Source organism: Arachis hypogaea, chromosome 18, assembly GCF_003086295.3.
Source record: "Arachis hypogaea cultivar Tifrunner chromosome 18, arahy.Tifrunner.gnm2.J5K5, whole genome shotgun sequence".
Classification (NCBI taxonomy): Eukaryota; Viridiplantae; Streptophyta; class Magnoliopsida; order Fabales; family Fabaceae; genus Arachis; species Arachis hypogaea.
In genome coordinates this window covers 26,984,667-27,002,190 of record NC_092053.1, presented here as the reverse complement: position 1 = coordinate 27,002,190, position 17,524 = coordinate 26,984,667, and the positions used below count along the sequence as shown (strand labels likewise).

The 17,524-nt window shown below is 34.7% G+C and overlaps 1 non-coding gene across 1 annotated transcript; it reads right to left on the bottom strand.

Annotated features, from left to right (window-relative positions):
- Positions 1-514: 514 nt before the first annotated feature.
- On the bottom strand, positions 515-596 carry TRNAS-AGA (transfer RNA serine (anticodon AGA)). Its single transcript has one exon. It is a non-coding gene; the product is annotated as a tRNA-Ser (tRNA).
- Positions 597-17,524: the final 16,928 nt, after the last annotated feature.

The following is a 17,524-nucleotide window of genomic DNA, read 5'->3' as shown; positions in this document are numbered from 1 at the left end:
TTATTAAATACATTCAAATATATTATGATTATAAAATTAATTCATAATTTTATATTTATATTTTCTGTATTTTTTATTCTCATTTATTTTTCTAAATCCAAATTTAAATTTAGCACATCTCTTTACTAAATATATTCAAATATATCATAATTATAAAAATAATTTATATTTTTGGTTTTTTTATTTTTATTTATTTTTTTAATTATTTGCAACCCAAAGAACACTGTATAAAAAGACAAAATATGACAATTAAAACAAATATAAAGATAGAAGCAACAAATAAAAATGTAATTTTGTACAACTCTAATATAAAAAGTCTATGTCTTTTTAAATAAGATCAAATTTTCATTAGATTATGATTATAAAATTAATTCATAATTTTATATTTATATTTTTTGTATTTTATTCTCATTCATTTTTCTAAACCCAAATTTAAATTTGACACATCTCTTTACTAAATATATTCAAATATATCATAATTATAAAAATCAAATTTTCATTAGATAAAAAAAAACGTGAACGGCAGGATTCGAACTTGCGCGGGCAAAGCCCACATGATTTCTAGTCATGCCCGATAACCACTCCGGCACGTCCACTATGTTGTTTTAAAATTACAAATCATATATACTGTATAATAAGCTAAAATAAGTGAAAGAAAGCTACACCTTTTTGCCCGAAGTTTTTTGTTATACAATATTTAGTGTATTAATAAGCAGGATTCACTCTTATATTTGTTGTATATAAAATTAATAAAAATAAAATTAGTTAAGATGACAAGTAATTTATTGTTTGACCCATGATCTCTTAATTTATAACTTTAAGTAATTTCCAATGTTTGACCCATGATCTCTTAATTTTGGAAATAGCAAGATTTTTTTTTTAAATTATAGATAACGAACGATGTTTAAAAAAAAAATTGGATATCAATTTTTTTTTTGTATTTTTATTAGAATCTTACTACATATATAAGTATTTTTTATAATTAAATTTAATCAAGTTGATTCAACTCAACAAAAAATCACTCACATAATGTACGTGTAAATCATATATTTTTTTTGTATTTTTTTTCGTGTTATATTTTTTTTTATGCGTTTCCTTCTTCGCCTCTTCCTTCTTCTTTATTGTTGTTGTTGCTGAATTTTTTTTTAAATTTCTTCTCATCCGATCCTCCTCTTGGTGTTAGCAGTATTTTTTTAATTTTTAATTTTTTTATTTTTTTAGAGTACGAAACAAGAAGAATTATAAAAAAGTAAAACAAAAAGAAGATGATGAAAAAAGAAAAAAAAATATTTGAAAAAACATAAAACAAAAAAATAATATTAAAATTTTTTAGCTATGACACAAAAAAATTTTTAACCGTGACATAATAAAATTTTAAATCAACTAGAACTTGTTCGACTTCTTTTTTCTTCGGGCAGAATTTATGTGTTATTGTTTGTATAATTACATTTTTGCTTCAAAAATTTTTGTGCTTATTGTTGAATATAATAAACCAAAAAATAAAATAATAAAAAATTATAGAATTCTGTACAAAACTAAAAACACAAAAATTTTTACTGAAAAACGCAATAATTTTGTTAAAAAAAATGTCTACATTAGTGTTGCATTTTTTTGGATACTTATTATTTTTCTTTTTTTTTTGTGTGAAATTTCTGTGTTATTATTTATAAAATTTTGTATTTTTATTTAAAATTTTTTTGTATTTATTGTCTAAAAGAATAAACCAAAAAATGAAATAAAAATTATAAAATTCTGAACAAAACTAAACATAAATTTTTCTAAAAATACATAAAAATATTTCTTTTAATGTTGTAATTTTTTTTGCAACTTGTTTTTGCTATTACTTCATTTTTGTTATGCATTTATTTCGTTTTTTTGTCTTCTTATTCTTATTCTTATTCTTATTCTTTTGAGAGAGAAAGAGAGATATAGAGAGACATAAAAGAAAAATACGTACATAAAATATTTAGTTAAACTTAGTTATTAAAACAATAGACTATCTAGTATTATTATTCTCATTATATACTATACAATATGACTTGATATAATAATTTCTCTTTTTCTTGTAAAATTATGTCATTATAATAAATAACTAATACAAAAGATTTTGCAATCCATGAAAATTATTTATAGTTTATGTATCAATACCAAAACTCAACACAAATACTAAAGTTGTTGAATTAAAAGATGATGAGTAAGTTCAACCTATAAGAATGAGCAGATATTTGTATAAAAAAATTGCAAAAAATTGAAGTGATAGTATCATTTATCTATATATTTTAATTATATAAAAGTGTATATCAATTTTTTATATAATGAGTTTAAATTATAATATTTTTTTAATGATATCATATCAGCAATTTTAAATATATGATAATAGATGGCAATTAGTTAACCATTTTTAAGCAAAATAAAAATTTATCATTTTAACCTCTTTAAGTAATTAATTAAATTTATTACTTATCATTATTTAATTTAAATATTAAGTATCGATTATGTTACACGAATGAATACTGCAATAGAACTTTACTATAGTTGAGAATCTCAATAAAATTGCTAAGAATAGTATCAATTAACTTTTGGTGAAAAATACAATATGAAAAAGAGAGAATAATCACATAGAATCGAATTGATTTTATTTTATCACTTCTACTTACATTATATACATTGTACTAGATATACACACACACTTACTAAAACAGAGAAGCTAATAAAGCTGTTGAGATGGACAAAACAGAATAACAAAATATCCACTTTTATTAACTATCAACTAATACTAGCTAAAACTAGCTAACAAACTATTTTTTATTTACAGTCTTACCCTCAACACCCCCTCAAACATAATGAGGGATGAGTCCATATCCTAAGTTTGCTCTTAAATTTGGTGAATAGGGTAATTGAGAGAGATTCTTAACAAGTCTGCTACTTGGTCAAGAGCAGAGATATGAATCGCATAGAATTATTTAGAATTAACCAGTTCTCTAATAATATGAAAATCCATCCCAAATGCTTGCACCTGCTGTGTATTACAAGATTCGCAGCAAGTACACATGTGCTATTATTGTCACAATAAATTGTTGGAGATATTGTTTGTGGGACTCCCAATTCTCCCAATAGCTGCTTGATGCTCATGATCTCAGTCTGAGCTGAGGCTATCGCTCTATATTCTGCTTCAGTTGTAGACCTGCTAATCTTGGATTGTTTACCACTCTTCCAAGCTATTAAATTTGTGCCAAGGTAGATACAGTAACTAGTAGTCGACCACCTATCATCTAAGTCCGAAGCCTAGTCTGAATATGCAAAAAATAAGATACGATAGTCAGTGCATTTGGAAAAAATTCAACCTTCATGAAATGTACCTTGTAGATATCTAAGTAGCCTCTTGACTGCCTTCCAGTGTTGAATGGTTGGTGAGTGCATAAATTGAGAAATTTTATTTACAATAAATGCTAGATCTGGTCTTATAATTGTGAGATACTATAAGGCTCCTATAATGGATCTGTATTGCTTAGGATCTTCATAAGGATCTGAGTCGCTTTCGCTCATCTTTAAAGATGTCATCATAGGTGTAGGCATAGGATTTGAATTATTCATCCCTGCACGATTTAGCAAGTCTTTTTCATATTTTGTTTGAGTGAGTAACAATTTTTGGTTAGGTAAATAATGAGCTTCAAGTCCTAAAAAGAAATGAAAAAAACCAAGATCCTTCAAAGGAAAAATACAATTCAACTATTTGATTAATTTATCTATTTCAATAGAGTTTGACCCTATAACAATGATATCATCCACATATATCAGCATGTAAGTGACATCAGAATTTGTTTTTCTTATGAACAATGCCACATCAGAAGTTGTATTTCGAAAACCAGGATTTCTTAAAGTAGAAGCAAGAGTATTATACCAAGCCCTTGGGGCTTGCTTGAGATCATAGATGGTCTTGTGCAGTTTGTAAACTTTCACTGGCTGCTTTTCATTGTATCCAATTGGCTGTTGCATATAGACATTTTCTGATAATGCACTATTTAAGAATGCATTATCAAAATCAATCTGTCTTATGCACCAACTTTGGATGAGTACAATAGTGATTATAATTCACACTGATACTAGCCTCACCATAGGGATGAAAATTTCTTCAAAGTCATTTCTCTCTACTTGGTGAAAACCTTTAGCAACTAATCATGCCTTATACTTGAGAATTTTACCTTCTGCACTCTTTTTAATGGTATATACCCATTTGTAACTAACAATGGTTGCATTGGATGGAGGATCAACCAAGGACCACGTCCCACATTTAATTAGAGCCTCAAATTCTTTGTCCATAGCCTGCTTCAAATGAGAACAAGTGAGTGCCTGTTTCGCATTTTTTGATACTTGATTGATTAAATCAGAAGAGCCAACAATAACCATAAGGTTTTTAGGCTTTATAGCACCATATTTGAGCCTAGTGGTCATGGGATGAATATTGAAAGAAAGAGACGGAGTTGTGTTAGCAATAGGTGTACTAGGAGGGAGTTGAATCTCTATCTCAGAGATTGGGATATTGTAACACCCTAATTACCCTAAGCCTTACCTCTAGCCGTAAAGCAAAGGTTAATCAAAGGTTACGACAATTCTAAGGCTTATACATAAATATATATAGAAGGAATAATAATTCTAGAAGCCCGATGAAGAAATAAGCTCACAACAGAGTTTCAAAAGCGCAACACATTCACACGAAGCTATACGAATCGAGGCACAAGATATAGATACGAGATATCCAGATATATATAGATATATAAGTAGAATAGTCATAACGTACTAGCCGCAATCCGCGAAGTTTAAGCCGGCTAGTTATATACAGACAATACAGAATTTTGAACAGTAAAACAACATATACAATATCTCTCTCAAAGTAGGCCTCTAAGGCAAATATAAATACAAAAGAGAGAGAACTAATCAAAATAACCAAAAGACTCCAAATTAAGAATAAAGGTCCTCCGCTCTGTCACCATCAAGTAACTCACCGAGGTGGGTTGCGACCTGCATCTGAAAAACAACAACAAAGTACAGAATAAGAACCGGAGGTTCTTAGTATGGTAATAGTGCCCAGTAATGTAAGATATAAGATTTTGAGACACCCGAGGCAATTCTAGAACTTCATATCCACACAAGATTCAACTTAAAGCATACTTAAATTAAAACCATAACTTTAAAACCTTTAGAAAAAGGAGTAAACTAACTTAAGAGATTTCTAACTATCAGTTCACCGCTGTCCCACAGCCTTTACCAACCTAACCGCCATGCGATCCCATTGCTACCGCCTTCTAAACCTCCTCAATCTCAGTAGAAAACACAAGTAATAACAATGCAAGTAAAACACAAGTATAGCATATATCAAGAAATTCAAGAAGCAAGTAATCATGTTATACAATTAGGCAAGCAATTCAAGTTGGCAAAAGCAAGCAAACAGATAGAAGATGCACATGATGAATGCCTGTCCTATTGGCTATGATATCACATTATCAGTTCAACTGTCAACCCGACACATCTCCATGGAGATGTCACTCTTTGGTCTCAGAATGGGAACCCCTGAGATATCGTGCCCAGAACACGGTCCAGGATATAGTGCATGCACACTCTAGTGATTCCAAAGGGATGCGAGCGGGATACTCTTGTCACGGACCTCACATCTCAACGTAAGGAGGACTAACCACAACCCTTACTCTTGTCTTAGTTAACTTACTTATGGTATTTTCTATGTTCCAAAGCCTAAAAACAAGTTAAAGAATCTTAGGTAAGTGTTACGAAGTTTACAAGCTTGCCGAGAAGGTAAAAACAGTTGAAAACAAGGTTTTCATTGAAAAACAGGGCAGTGTGCATACACATAAGGTTGTGCGTACGCACCCCCAGAAGAATTTTCTCAAAGTGTGGTACGCACAGAAAGTAAAAGTTTTCATTTTGAATGCACGCACAGATACGTGCGAATGCCCTCAAAAGAAGGCACTTCCTAGCGTGTGCGTGTGCACGATGTCGTGCGTACTCACAACTTGCAAAACTTGTAGGGTGTGTGTGTGCATCAGTATGTGCGATCGCTCTCAACAGTAGGTATTTCCTTGCGTGTGCATGTGCACCAGTGTGTACGTACACACGTTTTCTGAAAATCACAGGGTATGCATGCACACAAGGTTGTGCGTGCGCACATACGCACAAGTCAAACCAGAAATCACAAATTCTGCAATATCACCGAATTCAGATTTCTGACACCAACTTCTGATGATCATATCTTTCTCTACAAAATTCAAATTTCTACAAAATCTATACTGTTTTAAAGCTCTTTGGATTATCTTTAATTTGATATAAAATTCATTCAATTTAAAAAACTATAGCTCAAGATATGATCCGTCAAAGTTTACCAAAAATCTATTTTTACCAAAAATCTCTAAACATCAAATTTACCAAACTCTCAATCGACAATCACTTATTCCACATTCAAAATAATCCTAATGTACCTAAACGATATTCTTATATCCTTTAATTCATTCTCCAACCTATCCATACACATTTTCTCCATTCCCACTCAAAAGTCCTACTTATACACCTTCAGGTTTTCAATAAATCACAACTTAACCTTAATTAAAAAATTCTCACATTCATCAACACCCACAAGCATCCAAATCCAACATCACTACTCAATATTATCATTATTCAACTTCAATCTCAATAATAAAAAATAATATCACAATTCATTAAACTCATCACAAGCATCAATAATCATAATCCATTATCAACAATTCAAACCTATATATCCTGTGGTCCACTAACCTAAATGTCCAGAAATATTACATATTACATAGAGGAAACCAAAACCATACATTGACCGATTTCCAATATGCACAATACCCAAAGTTTGAGTCCAAACAAGCTTCCAATCACAAGCAATTCACCAACTCACATTCCAAACTCCAAATCAACTCCAACAAGTGCAGGAACTTAACTAAAATCATATAAATGACCATAAATCAATACCTAGGGTTTCTAAATACACAAATTCACAAGGTAAAGAGTTTTCTTACCTTTTCCGATGGTGTTTAGGGTACAAATCACCAATTTTCCAACCTTAGGTACCACCTAATCAATTGAAAATACAAAATCTATTCAAAACAAAAACCTAGAATTTTGAATTTCTTAGAGCAGAAGAATCGGGAGTGAAATTAGAAATTTTACCTACAAAAGTTAGATAGAACTAACGGGCTTAGCAATAGCTTCGCGTAGCGGCTGACGGCACGCGAATCGAAGCACCATAGCTTAAGTTATGAACGATTGAATATGGATGTGAATGGTAACTTTGTAACCCTTGCTTTCTTCTCTCTCAATTTAAGTTGCAGCTGTGTTTGTGTTGTGTGGTGTATTGAATGAGCTGAATGCTCATTAAAGAAGGGTCTTATATGTTGGGCTTGGACTCAATTTGGGCTCGGTCCAACCCGTTAGTGTTTTTGTCCTATTTGGTCCAACTTTGGGCCAAACGTTTAAAATTAGTGTCCAGTTTTCAACTTTAATTATTTTTCTAAGTCTTTCTATAGTTTTTATCATTTTCGCACAGTACCGGATAGATTTAAGGCGGTACTGCCGGTTAATTTACCGGTACACATTTTTACGAAATTTTTCGAAGAAAATTAAATATTCCAACTCAGAAAAATCTATTGTGTCTAAATATCATATTTATATTTTCTAATTAATATTCTAAAATTTTGAACCTATTCCGGATAATTAAATTATTATTATTTTACGTTAATTAATTAGTTAATTAATTCGCAGTTCTTACATTCTCCCCACCAAATAAGAAATTTCGTCCTCAAAATTTGGTTTACCCATCATCATCATTAAATGTTCCATAAACTTAAACCTACCTCTTATTACGCTTCTTTTCATCCCTCCATGTCAGCTCAAATTCCTTTCTACATCCTTTATTCTTATTTATAACGCCATATCTTAATCGAATTCAAGCCTACGCTGTACTCATTCTTCTCACTCTTAGCTCCTTTCAATCAACCTCAATACAACATTGGCATTTCAATTCAATTACACCTATTATCATCTCCAAAACCTACTCTAATTCAATCTAATCTTACAGCCATAATTAAACTTAGTTTTTTAGAAATCCTTACTTACCATAACCTACTAAACTCTTCAAGTATTCAAGCCTAAGATACATTTAGTCACCATTCTACTACCTATATTCCCAACTATCATGTTTCATTGCATGCCACAAGCTTCTGCTGCACCACTTTGATTTTTCTGGCACTAATTAATTAACTAATCTAATTATTCAGTCAAGTCATACATCATTATCGGATTACAAAACCTAGGCTTACTTCTAAACTTCCTCAACTTGACCCAAATAGCGTTTACGCTTATCCTAAGACTAATTCATAACTTAGTGCCTTGTAGGGTCTCTATGCCTAATTCTAATCTTAAACAATTTTCTACAGCTCCAAGTACAATATCCATAAATTTCCAACCATTCAACATTTTCAAAGCCTAACAACAATTCTTATACTAACCACAATTTCAATACCAACCACTCAATCACATTCAATCATTCCAACACCTAAAATATTCTATTCTCCATTTTCTTTACTCATTTGACAAAATCGCAAGGTCCACAATACCACCATACTGTTTATTCCGTATCTAATTATCCAATTCATTTACAGTTTCATCAATGTATACAATTCAGCCTCCCTTAGACATACTAAACAACTAATAAATTTCTACTTATCATAACTAAAATCAAATGTTAAACTCAGCAAAAAATTCAAGCCTAAATTTATTCTCACTTATTTTTCTCCTTCTCTACTTACCTCTGCACTCTATGATTCACCATGTACCAAATGTTATATTAACCCCCCTATAATCTACACGTAAAAACCAAAGTCAAGCGCGGAAATTCCTGGGTAATGGCTTAACTCAAAATCGTAGTCCTTTAGTGATTACATCCATCTCCATGGAGGTAGTTCCTCCTTGCTCCACATCTTCAACACAAGCACAAACACAGCAGGCTCCAGATTAAAAGTAAGAGAATTTACTTCGTGCAGCCTCAAGTGTCGTGATGCATAAACCATTACATCCTGATGTTACATCAGAACGCACTCCAAGATTTTTCTATGAAACATACCAGTAGATCCTTAATGGTCCATGGGGTTCAAGCAGTGCAAACACTAGCGCTGTAGTTAATATTTCTTTCAAGTCTTAAAGAATTTCCCCCATAATCTGACGTTTGTACCAATGGGCACCTTTGTGTGTTGACTCAGTTATCGGTAACGCCATTTGCAAAACCAAAGCTTCACAACTCCTTGTAAAGTCGCATGCTCACCGGTTTCATCCTTCGTGTTCATAAGTTGTGTCCTAAGGAACTAACATATCGATGGTTGCGTCTGACGATTGTATGCAATGTCAAAATGAGCTCAAGTTATCTGAAGGGATACCAAGCTCAAAAGGGAGGAAACAATTTCGAAGGATATCCGTAAGAAATTGAAAAGGTACATTATGTTGTGTTCAGACAAGGTTATAGAAAATAAGAAAATGCATTAGAAAGAAAATTAGAGTACACCTCAAGAAAGAAATTCCAAATCAAGATTCTTTGGAGGAAACAGTAAGGCAAATTGAATCAAAACATGTCTTTACTAATTTTAAGAGGATCACGAGCCCTTGAATAAAGGCGGTTCAATCCAATAGTACACGTTCAAGCTCACCTCAAGGAGTACAAGGTTCGTGCGAGGATATGTGCAAACAAAGAATAGGATTTGGGAAAGGTTCAATTTATTCACCAAGAGGGATTTCGAAAGAAAGAGCCCTAATGCTATTTACAAGGGAAAAGATAGATCGGTTCACAAGGATGTATTGGTGCTCTCATTCGTACAAAACCTCACACCGTCATTAAGATCACTGTGCTTCCGCAGCGTTACTCTGACTTGTTGGTCTTTAAGAATTGGATTATTTGCCCACGCCAACCAAAAATGTTCCTAAGTTCTATCAGCTCTAGTGGTAATACTCTACGCTGCACAAGTGAGTTTGGTCCTAAATTTTAATACTAAGTTTGACACCTTTATTCTCAAACCTTTCTCTCCGTCACAAGCTATGAGTAAATGCGTTGTCCCAATATTGCACAATACAGTTAAAGTTTTATAACCAATTATACACCTACCTCTTATCTCAGGCTCCCACATAGGGCGTTCACAGCGAATACATGGCTTTACTGTTAGTTCTGACTCGCATCCTGGTTTTTTCCACGACGGCAGTCCCTGGTAATGTGTCCAAATAATCCACAAGTATAGCATCGACCATTTCTTTTTGCCCATTGAAACTGGGTATTGTTGTTTCTTCGGAAGTTTCCTTGACCATGAGGATGCTGAGTGGCATGTCCATCCCTTTTGAAGATCTGGCCTCCTGGTGGAAAATACTTTTCACGACCTTTGCTACTGGTACCCCTGCGAGTATTTCTCATTAAAGTCTTCTTCTTAATGCAATCCTCCACCACTCTTGCCTCGTTCACCAATTCTGAGAATCCTTTAATCTCCAATGGAGCCACAACACGCATGATATCTTCCCTCAACCCTACTTGGTATTTGATGCATTTACAGCCCTCATAGGACTCAGGGGCACCCTGACTTATTCTCAAGAACCTACAGAGTTCTTCGAACTTGTTAGTGTATTCGGCTATAGTCATAGACCCTTGCTTCAACTGTATGAGATCTAACTCTCTGGCCTCCCTTATTGGCTCATGAAAGTACTTCTTGTAGAAAGCTGCCTGGAATAACGCCCATGTAATGTCCACATTTTGTTGGTGTAGCAGTCGGCGGTCTCCTTGTCACCATTGCTGAGCTTCTCCTACTAATTGATAAGTCGCATATTCCACAAACTGGTCATACGGTACATGTTGAGTTCGCAATGCACTCTCCACAACTTGAAACCAGTTGTCTGCTTTAGTAGGGTTTGTCGATCCATTGAAAACCGGCGGGTCAACTTTCAGAAAAAGCAGCTAGAATTCTCGGAACACCACTTAAGCTGTCCTTAGCACCTTCTCCATTTTCGTTTCTGGCTGATTGCCTTGTTCGCTGCATAGCATGAATAGTCATAGCAGTGCTCGCTTGAATCGTGTTAACTAAGTTAGTCATCACCGCCATGAGTTCAGCGCGATTGTCCGTCGACGGGTTACCCTCATTTTCTCTCCGAGTACGTGTCTGACCTCGTCCGTGAGTCACCATTAAGGGTCTTGTCCACACCAAGCAATTGATATCAAGGTGATCAGTCTCAATATCTTGAGCCTAGTGCTTCAATTATCCCAAAAAGGCACTCACAAACAAGTATGCTATACACATATCAAGCAAATAACCTAAATAGCATGAAAGAAAAATGATCCAGAGTACGCAATGAAGCACAATCGGTCAATCCCTTAGGCTCACGAGGATGAACCGCTCTGATACTACTAAATGTAACACCCTAATTACCCTAAGCCTTACCTCTAGCCGTAAAGCAAAGATTAATAAAAGGTTACGACAATTCTAAGACTTATACATAAATATATATAGAAGGAATAATAATTCTAGAAGCCCGATAAAGAAATAAGCTCAAAACAGAGTCTCAAAAGCACGAAACATTCACACGAAGCTATACAAATTGAGGCACAAGATATAGATACGAGATATCCATATAAGTAGAATAGTCATAACGTACTAGCCGCAACCCGCGGAGTTTAAACCGAATAGTTATATACAGAGAATACAGAGTTTTGAACAGTAAAACAACATATACAATATCTCTCTCAAAGTAGGCCTCTAAGACAAATATAAATACAAAAGAGAGATAACTAATCAAAATAACCAAAAGAGTCCAAATTAAGAATAAAGGTCCTCTGCTCTTTCACCATCAAGCAATTCACCGAGGTGGGTTGTGATCTGCATATGAAAAATAACAACAAAGTACGGAATGAGAACCAGAGGTTCTCAGTATGGTAACAGTGCCCAGTAATGTAAGATATAAAATTTTGGGACGCCAGAGGCAATTCTAGAACTTCATATCCACATAAGATTCAACTTAAAGCATAATTAAAATTAAAACCATAACTTTAAAACCTTTAGAAAAAGGGGTAAACTAACTTAAGAGATTTCTAACTATCAGTTCACCACTGTCCCACAGCCTTTCACTAACCTAACCGCCATGTGATCCCATCGCCACCGCCTTTCGAACTTCCTCAATCCCAGTAGAAAACACAAGTAATAACAATGCAAGTAAAACACAGGTATAGCATATATATCACGAAATTCAAGAAGCTGGCAAGCAATTCAAGTCGACAAAGCAAGCAAACAGATAGAAGATGCACATGATGAATGCCTATCCTATTGGCTGTGATATCACATTGTCGGTTCAACTGCCAACCCGACACATCTCCATGGAGATGTCGCCCTTCAATATCAGAATGGGAACCGCCGAGATATCGTGCCCAGAACACGGTCCAAGATATAGTGCCTGCACACTCTAGTGATTCCGAAGGTATGCGAGCGGGATCCTCTTGCCACGGACCTCACATCTCAACGTAAGCGGAACTAACCACAGCCCTTACACCGCCGCCGCGACCTCAACAGGCGGGATTAACCGAACCATCCCTGCCAGCCGCATAACGTCTCATCAATAGCAATATAAAACAGTATTTCAGTGGATTTTAAAAAAATTATTTTCTGTAAGGCCATCATTCCACCCCAAGTCCTAGACTCGTCTCAAGCATCATCAAATCCACAACTCCACAATTTCATCATACCAATCGTCCTTACAGTACTCTACCACTTCACTTAACTAATTCACTCTCAGTACTCCATCTTCTAAACTTTTTACTTGAATTTACCTAGTTAACTTACTTATGGAATTTTCTATGTTTCAAAGCCTAAAAACAAGTTAAAGAATCTTAGGTAAGTGCTACGGAAGTTTATAAGCTTGCCGAGAAGGTAAAACAGTTGAAAATAAGGTTTTCATTGAAAAAACAGAGCAGTGTGTGTATGCATAGGGTTGTGCGTACGCACCCCAGAAGAATTTTCTCAAAGTGTGCATACGCATAGAGGTGTGCGTACGCACAGAAAGTAAAAGTCTTCATTTTTAATACATGCACAAATACGTGCTAACGCCCTCAACAGAATGCACTTCTCTGCGTGTGCATGCGCACGTTGTTGTGCGTACGCACAACTTGCAAAACTCGTAGGGTGTGTGTGCGCACCAGAGTGTGCGATCGCTCTCAACAGTAAGCATCTTTCTATGTGTGCGTGTGTGCGTACACACGTTTTCTGAAAATCACAGGGTGTGCATGCACACAAAGTTGTGCATACGCACAAGTCAAAGTGTAGCCACTGTTCAGAGCACGCGCACACAAAACAGAAATTACAAATTCTGCAACATCACAGAATTCAGATTTCTGACACCAACTTCCGACAATCATATCTTTTTCTACAAAATTCAGATTTCTACAAAATTTATACCGTTTAAATACCTTTGGATTATCTTTAATTTGATATAAAATTCATTCAATTTCAAAAATAATAGCTCAAGATATGATCTGTCAAAGTTTACCAAAAATCTATTTTTACCAAAATTCTCTAAACCTCAAATTTATCAAACTCTCAATCAAAAATCTCTTATTCCACATTCAAAATAATTCTAATGTACCTAAACGATATTCTTATATCCTTCAATTTATTCTCCAACCTATCCATACACATTTTCTCCATTCCCACTCAAAAGTCCTACTTATACACCTTCAGGTTTTCAATAAATCACAACTTAACCTTAATTAAAAAATTCTCACATTCATCAACACCCACAAGCATCCAAATCCAACACCACTACTCAATATTATCATTATTCAACTTCAATCTCAATAATCAACAATAATATCACAATTCATTAAACTCATCACAAGCATCAATAATCATAATCCATTATCAACAATTCAAACCTATATATCCTGTGGTCCACTAACCTAAGTGTCCAGAAATATTACATATTACATAGAGAAAACCAAAACCATACATTGGTCGATTCTCAATATGCATAATACCCAAATTTTGAGTCCAAACAAGCTTCCAATCACAAGCAATTCACCAACTCACATTCCAAACTCCAAATCAACTCCAACAAGTGCAAAAACTTAACTAAAACCATATAAATGACCATAAATCAATACCTTGGTTTCTAAATACACAAATTCACAAGGTAAAGAGTTTTTTTACCTTTTTCGATGGTCTTTGGGGCACAAACCACTAATTGCCCAACCTTAGATACCACCTAATCAATTGAAAACACAAAACCCACTCAAAACCAAAACCTAAAATTTCAAATTTCTTAGAGCAGCAGAATGGGGAGTGAAATTCGAAATCTTACCTACAAAAGTTAGATAGAACTAACGGGCTTGGTGAGGGCTTCGCATAGACGCCGACGGCACGCAAATCGGAGCACTGTAGCTCGAGTTATGAGCGATTGAATGTGGATATGAATAGTAAATTTGTAACCCTTGCTCTCTTCTCTCTCAATTCATGTTGCAGCTGTGTTTGTGTTGTGTGGTGTATTGAATGAGCTGAATGCTCATTAGGGATGGCAATTTCCCCTGGCGGGGCGGGTATCCGTGGGATTTACCCGCGGGAGGACGGGGATGGGGACATTTTTTCACCCGTAGGGGGCGGGGACGGGGATCCGCGAAATAAATGGGGCGGGGGCTTATATATATATTAGTTATGATTTCTGAAACCCTAACTCCTAACCCTCTCCTCTCTATCGGCCATCACTCACTCACTCTCCTCTCAAAACTCAGATTCTCCTTCTCCCTCTCCGTCCCTCCTCCATGCTCTCTTTTCTTTTCTTAGATTCGCTCCACCCTCTTCCACTCAGACACTCTCTCTGCCACCCTCCTCCACTCAGACACTCTCTCCGCCGTCCAGCACCTTCGTTCGCAATCACTCACGTACCTGACACCCAGCCCTAGGAGAAGCATTCTTCGCCTGACATCCAGCCCTAGGCAGCGACAGAAGCGTTCTTCACCGTCGCCGTCTTTATTTTCTTCGCAGAGACAAAAGCTATTTTTCTTCAGTGATTCTGTAATTTTCATCTACTTGAAGCATTTTTTATTTCTTTCATAAATTGTCTTGTGGTTTCTATGATTTTCTTTAATTTTATTTGAATTTCAATCAATTATCTTGTGATTTTACTTCATATATATATGTCCTTCTATTTTTTTGGTAATGCAGTGGCTAAAGAAAAATTGGAATTGAATATTTGAAGTTAATTGTTATGTTGTGAGGATATATGGTTATGGATAGTTGAATATTTGAAATATTAATTTTTGAATATTTGAAGGATTTGGTTATATTTTTTATGAAGGTTGAGGTGGGTTTGCAGAAGATCTTTGATGGTTGATGGCTCGTTTGTGAATTTTGTGTAAATTTTGTTTTTGGATTAGTGATGGCCGAATGTAAATTGCTGTTTGATGTGGCTGGTTGATTAATTTGGTATCTGGTTGTGTTCAAATTGGAAGCATGAATATGAATGTTTTTAATGGTTTGTGTAATTTTTGGTGTTTGATTGATTTGGTTTGGGTATAGATTATGAACTTAGGAGTTATGACTAAATATTGTTGGTGATGAAGATTATGATTGTAATGATAATTGAAGATTTTTGTTTATTTCTCTTAATTGTTTACTTTTTGAAGAATTCGCAGATATCCGCGGAGACTCCGATCCCCGGCGGATACAGGGTCCCCATTACCCATCGCGGGGATGGGCGGGGACGGGGACGGATTATGGGTGGCGGGGACGGGGGGTGGAGGGCATGTCCCCGCCCCCATGGGAATCCGTTGCCATCCTTAATGCTCATTAATGAAGGGTCTTATATGTTGGGCTTGGGTCCAACTTGGGCTCAGTTCAACCCGTTAGGGTTTTTAGCCCGTTTGGCCCAACTTTGGGCCAAACCTTTAAAATTAGTGTCCGGTTTTCAACTTTAATTATTTTCCTAAGTCTTTCTACAGTTTTTATCATTCTCGCACAGTACCGGACAGATTTAAGCCGGTACTGCCGGTTAATTTACCAGTACGCGTTTTTACGAAATTTTCCGAAGAAAATTACTATTCCGAAGAAAATTTTTCAAATATCATATTTATATTTTCTAATTAATATTCTAAAATTTTGAACCTATTCTGGACAATTAAATTATTATTATTTTATGTTAATTAACCGGTTAATTAATTCGCGGTTCTTACAAATATTATTGCTTGTTGTAGTTAGATCAATGGTGGATGAACTACAAATGTCATAATTTATTGTAGTTTTGGTGGTGGTTGTGGGAGAAGGAGTACTGGTATTAGTGTTAGAATTTGGAGGAGTGACAGTGTGAGATAAGTTTTGGTTATATAGAGGAGAAGGTTGTATGTTAGAAATAGAAGTAGAATCGGATTGAATAGATTGACTATTCAAGGGGATGACTCCAACATGTTCATTATTAGGAGAGCGAGGAGAGTGTAGTGCAGAAGAATTTGAAGCCTTCCATAGCCAAAAAAGGAAAAATAAGTTCATCAAATAGTATATTTTTAGAGATAAAAGTTTTGCCATCCATATTAAGACATTTATATCTTTGATGTTTCGAATCATAACCCAAAAACACATACATTTCATATTTAAAATTGAACTTTCTTTATTGTATGTTCTTAGCAAGGGATAACAAGCATATCCAAATATCCTTAGAGGCATATAATCTGGTGGTTTGTGAAAGAGAGCTTCATAGGGACTTTTAAAATTTAGTTTTGCTATAGGTAATCTGTTTATAAGAAAGCATGCAGTAGTAAAAGCAACATCTCAATATTCTAGGGGCATGGATGCAATAGCCAAGAGAGATAAACCAGTCTTAGTTATATGTCTATGCTTCCTCTCTACACTTCCTTGTTGTTGGTGAGTGTAAAGGCAGGATAGACGGTGAGAAATACTATGTTGTAGGAAGGTTTTGAAAGATTTTGACATAAACTCCATACCATGATCACTTTGAAGACTTTTTAGTTTCATGTTGGTTTGGTTTTCCATAAGTGTCTTGTAATTTTGAAGAACAATAAGAGCCTGTGATTTTTTAACAAGAAGAAAAATACATGAGAATTTGATACATGCATCAAGAAAACATATGTAGTATTTAAAACTAGATTTTAAAACAAAGGGAGTTGGCCCCCAAATGTCAACATAGACAAGGTCTAGAGAATTATTATAAATAGAGTCAGAGTCTTTAAAGGGTAACTGATGCATTTAGGCCATAGTACAAAATTCACAAACTCCGTATAGTAAATCAGACTTGAAAAAAGTAATATTGCATTAGGATATGACTTTTTGGACAGTTCCTAAATTGCTATGGCCAAGTATCTTGTGCCATAGTTCAGTAGGTAGAATAGGCCTATACTGAGTATTTAAAGCAATAGAAATGAAGTTATAATGCAAATTACTAAGGTCTTTTACTGTTTTGTTAGAACTGTCAT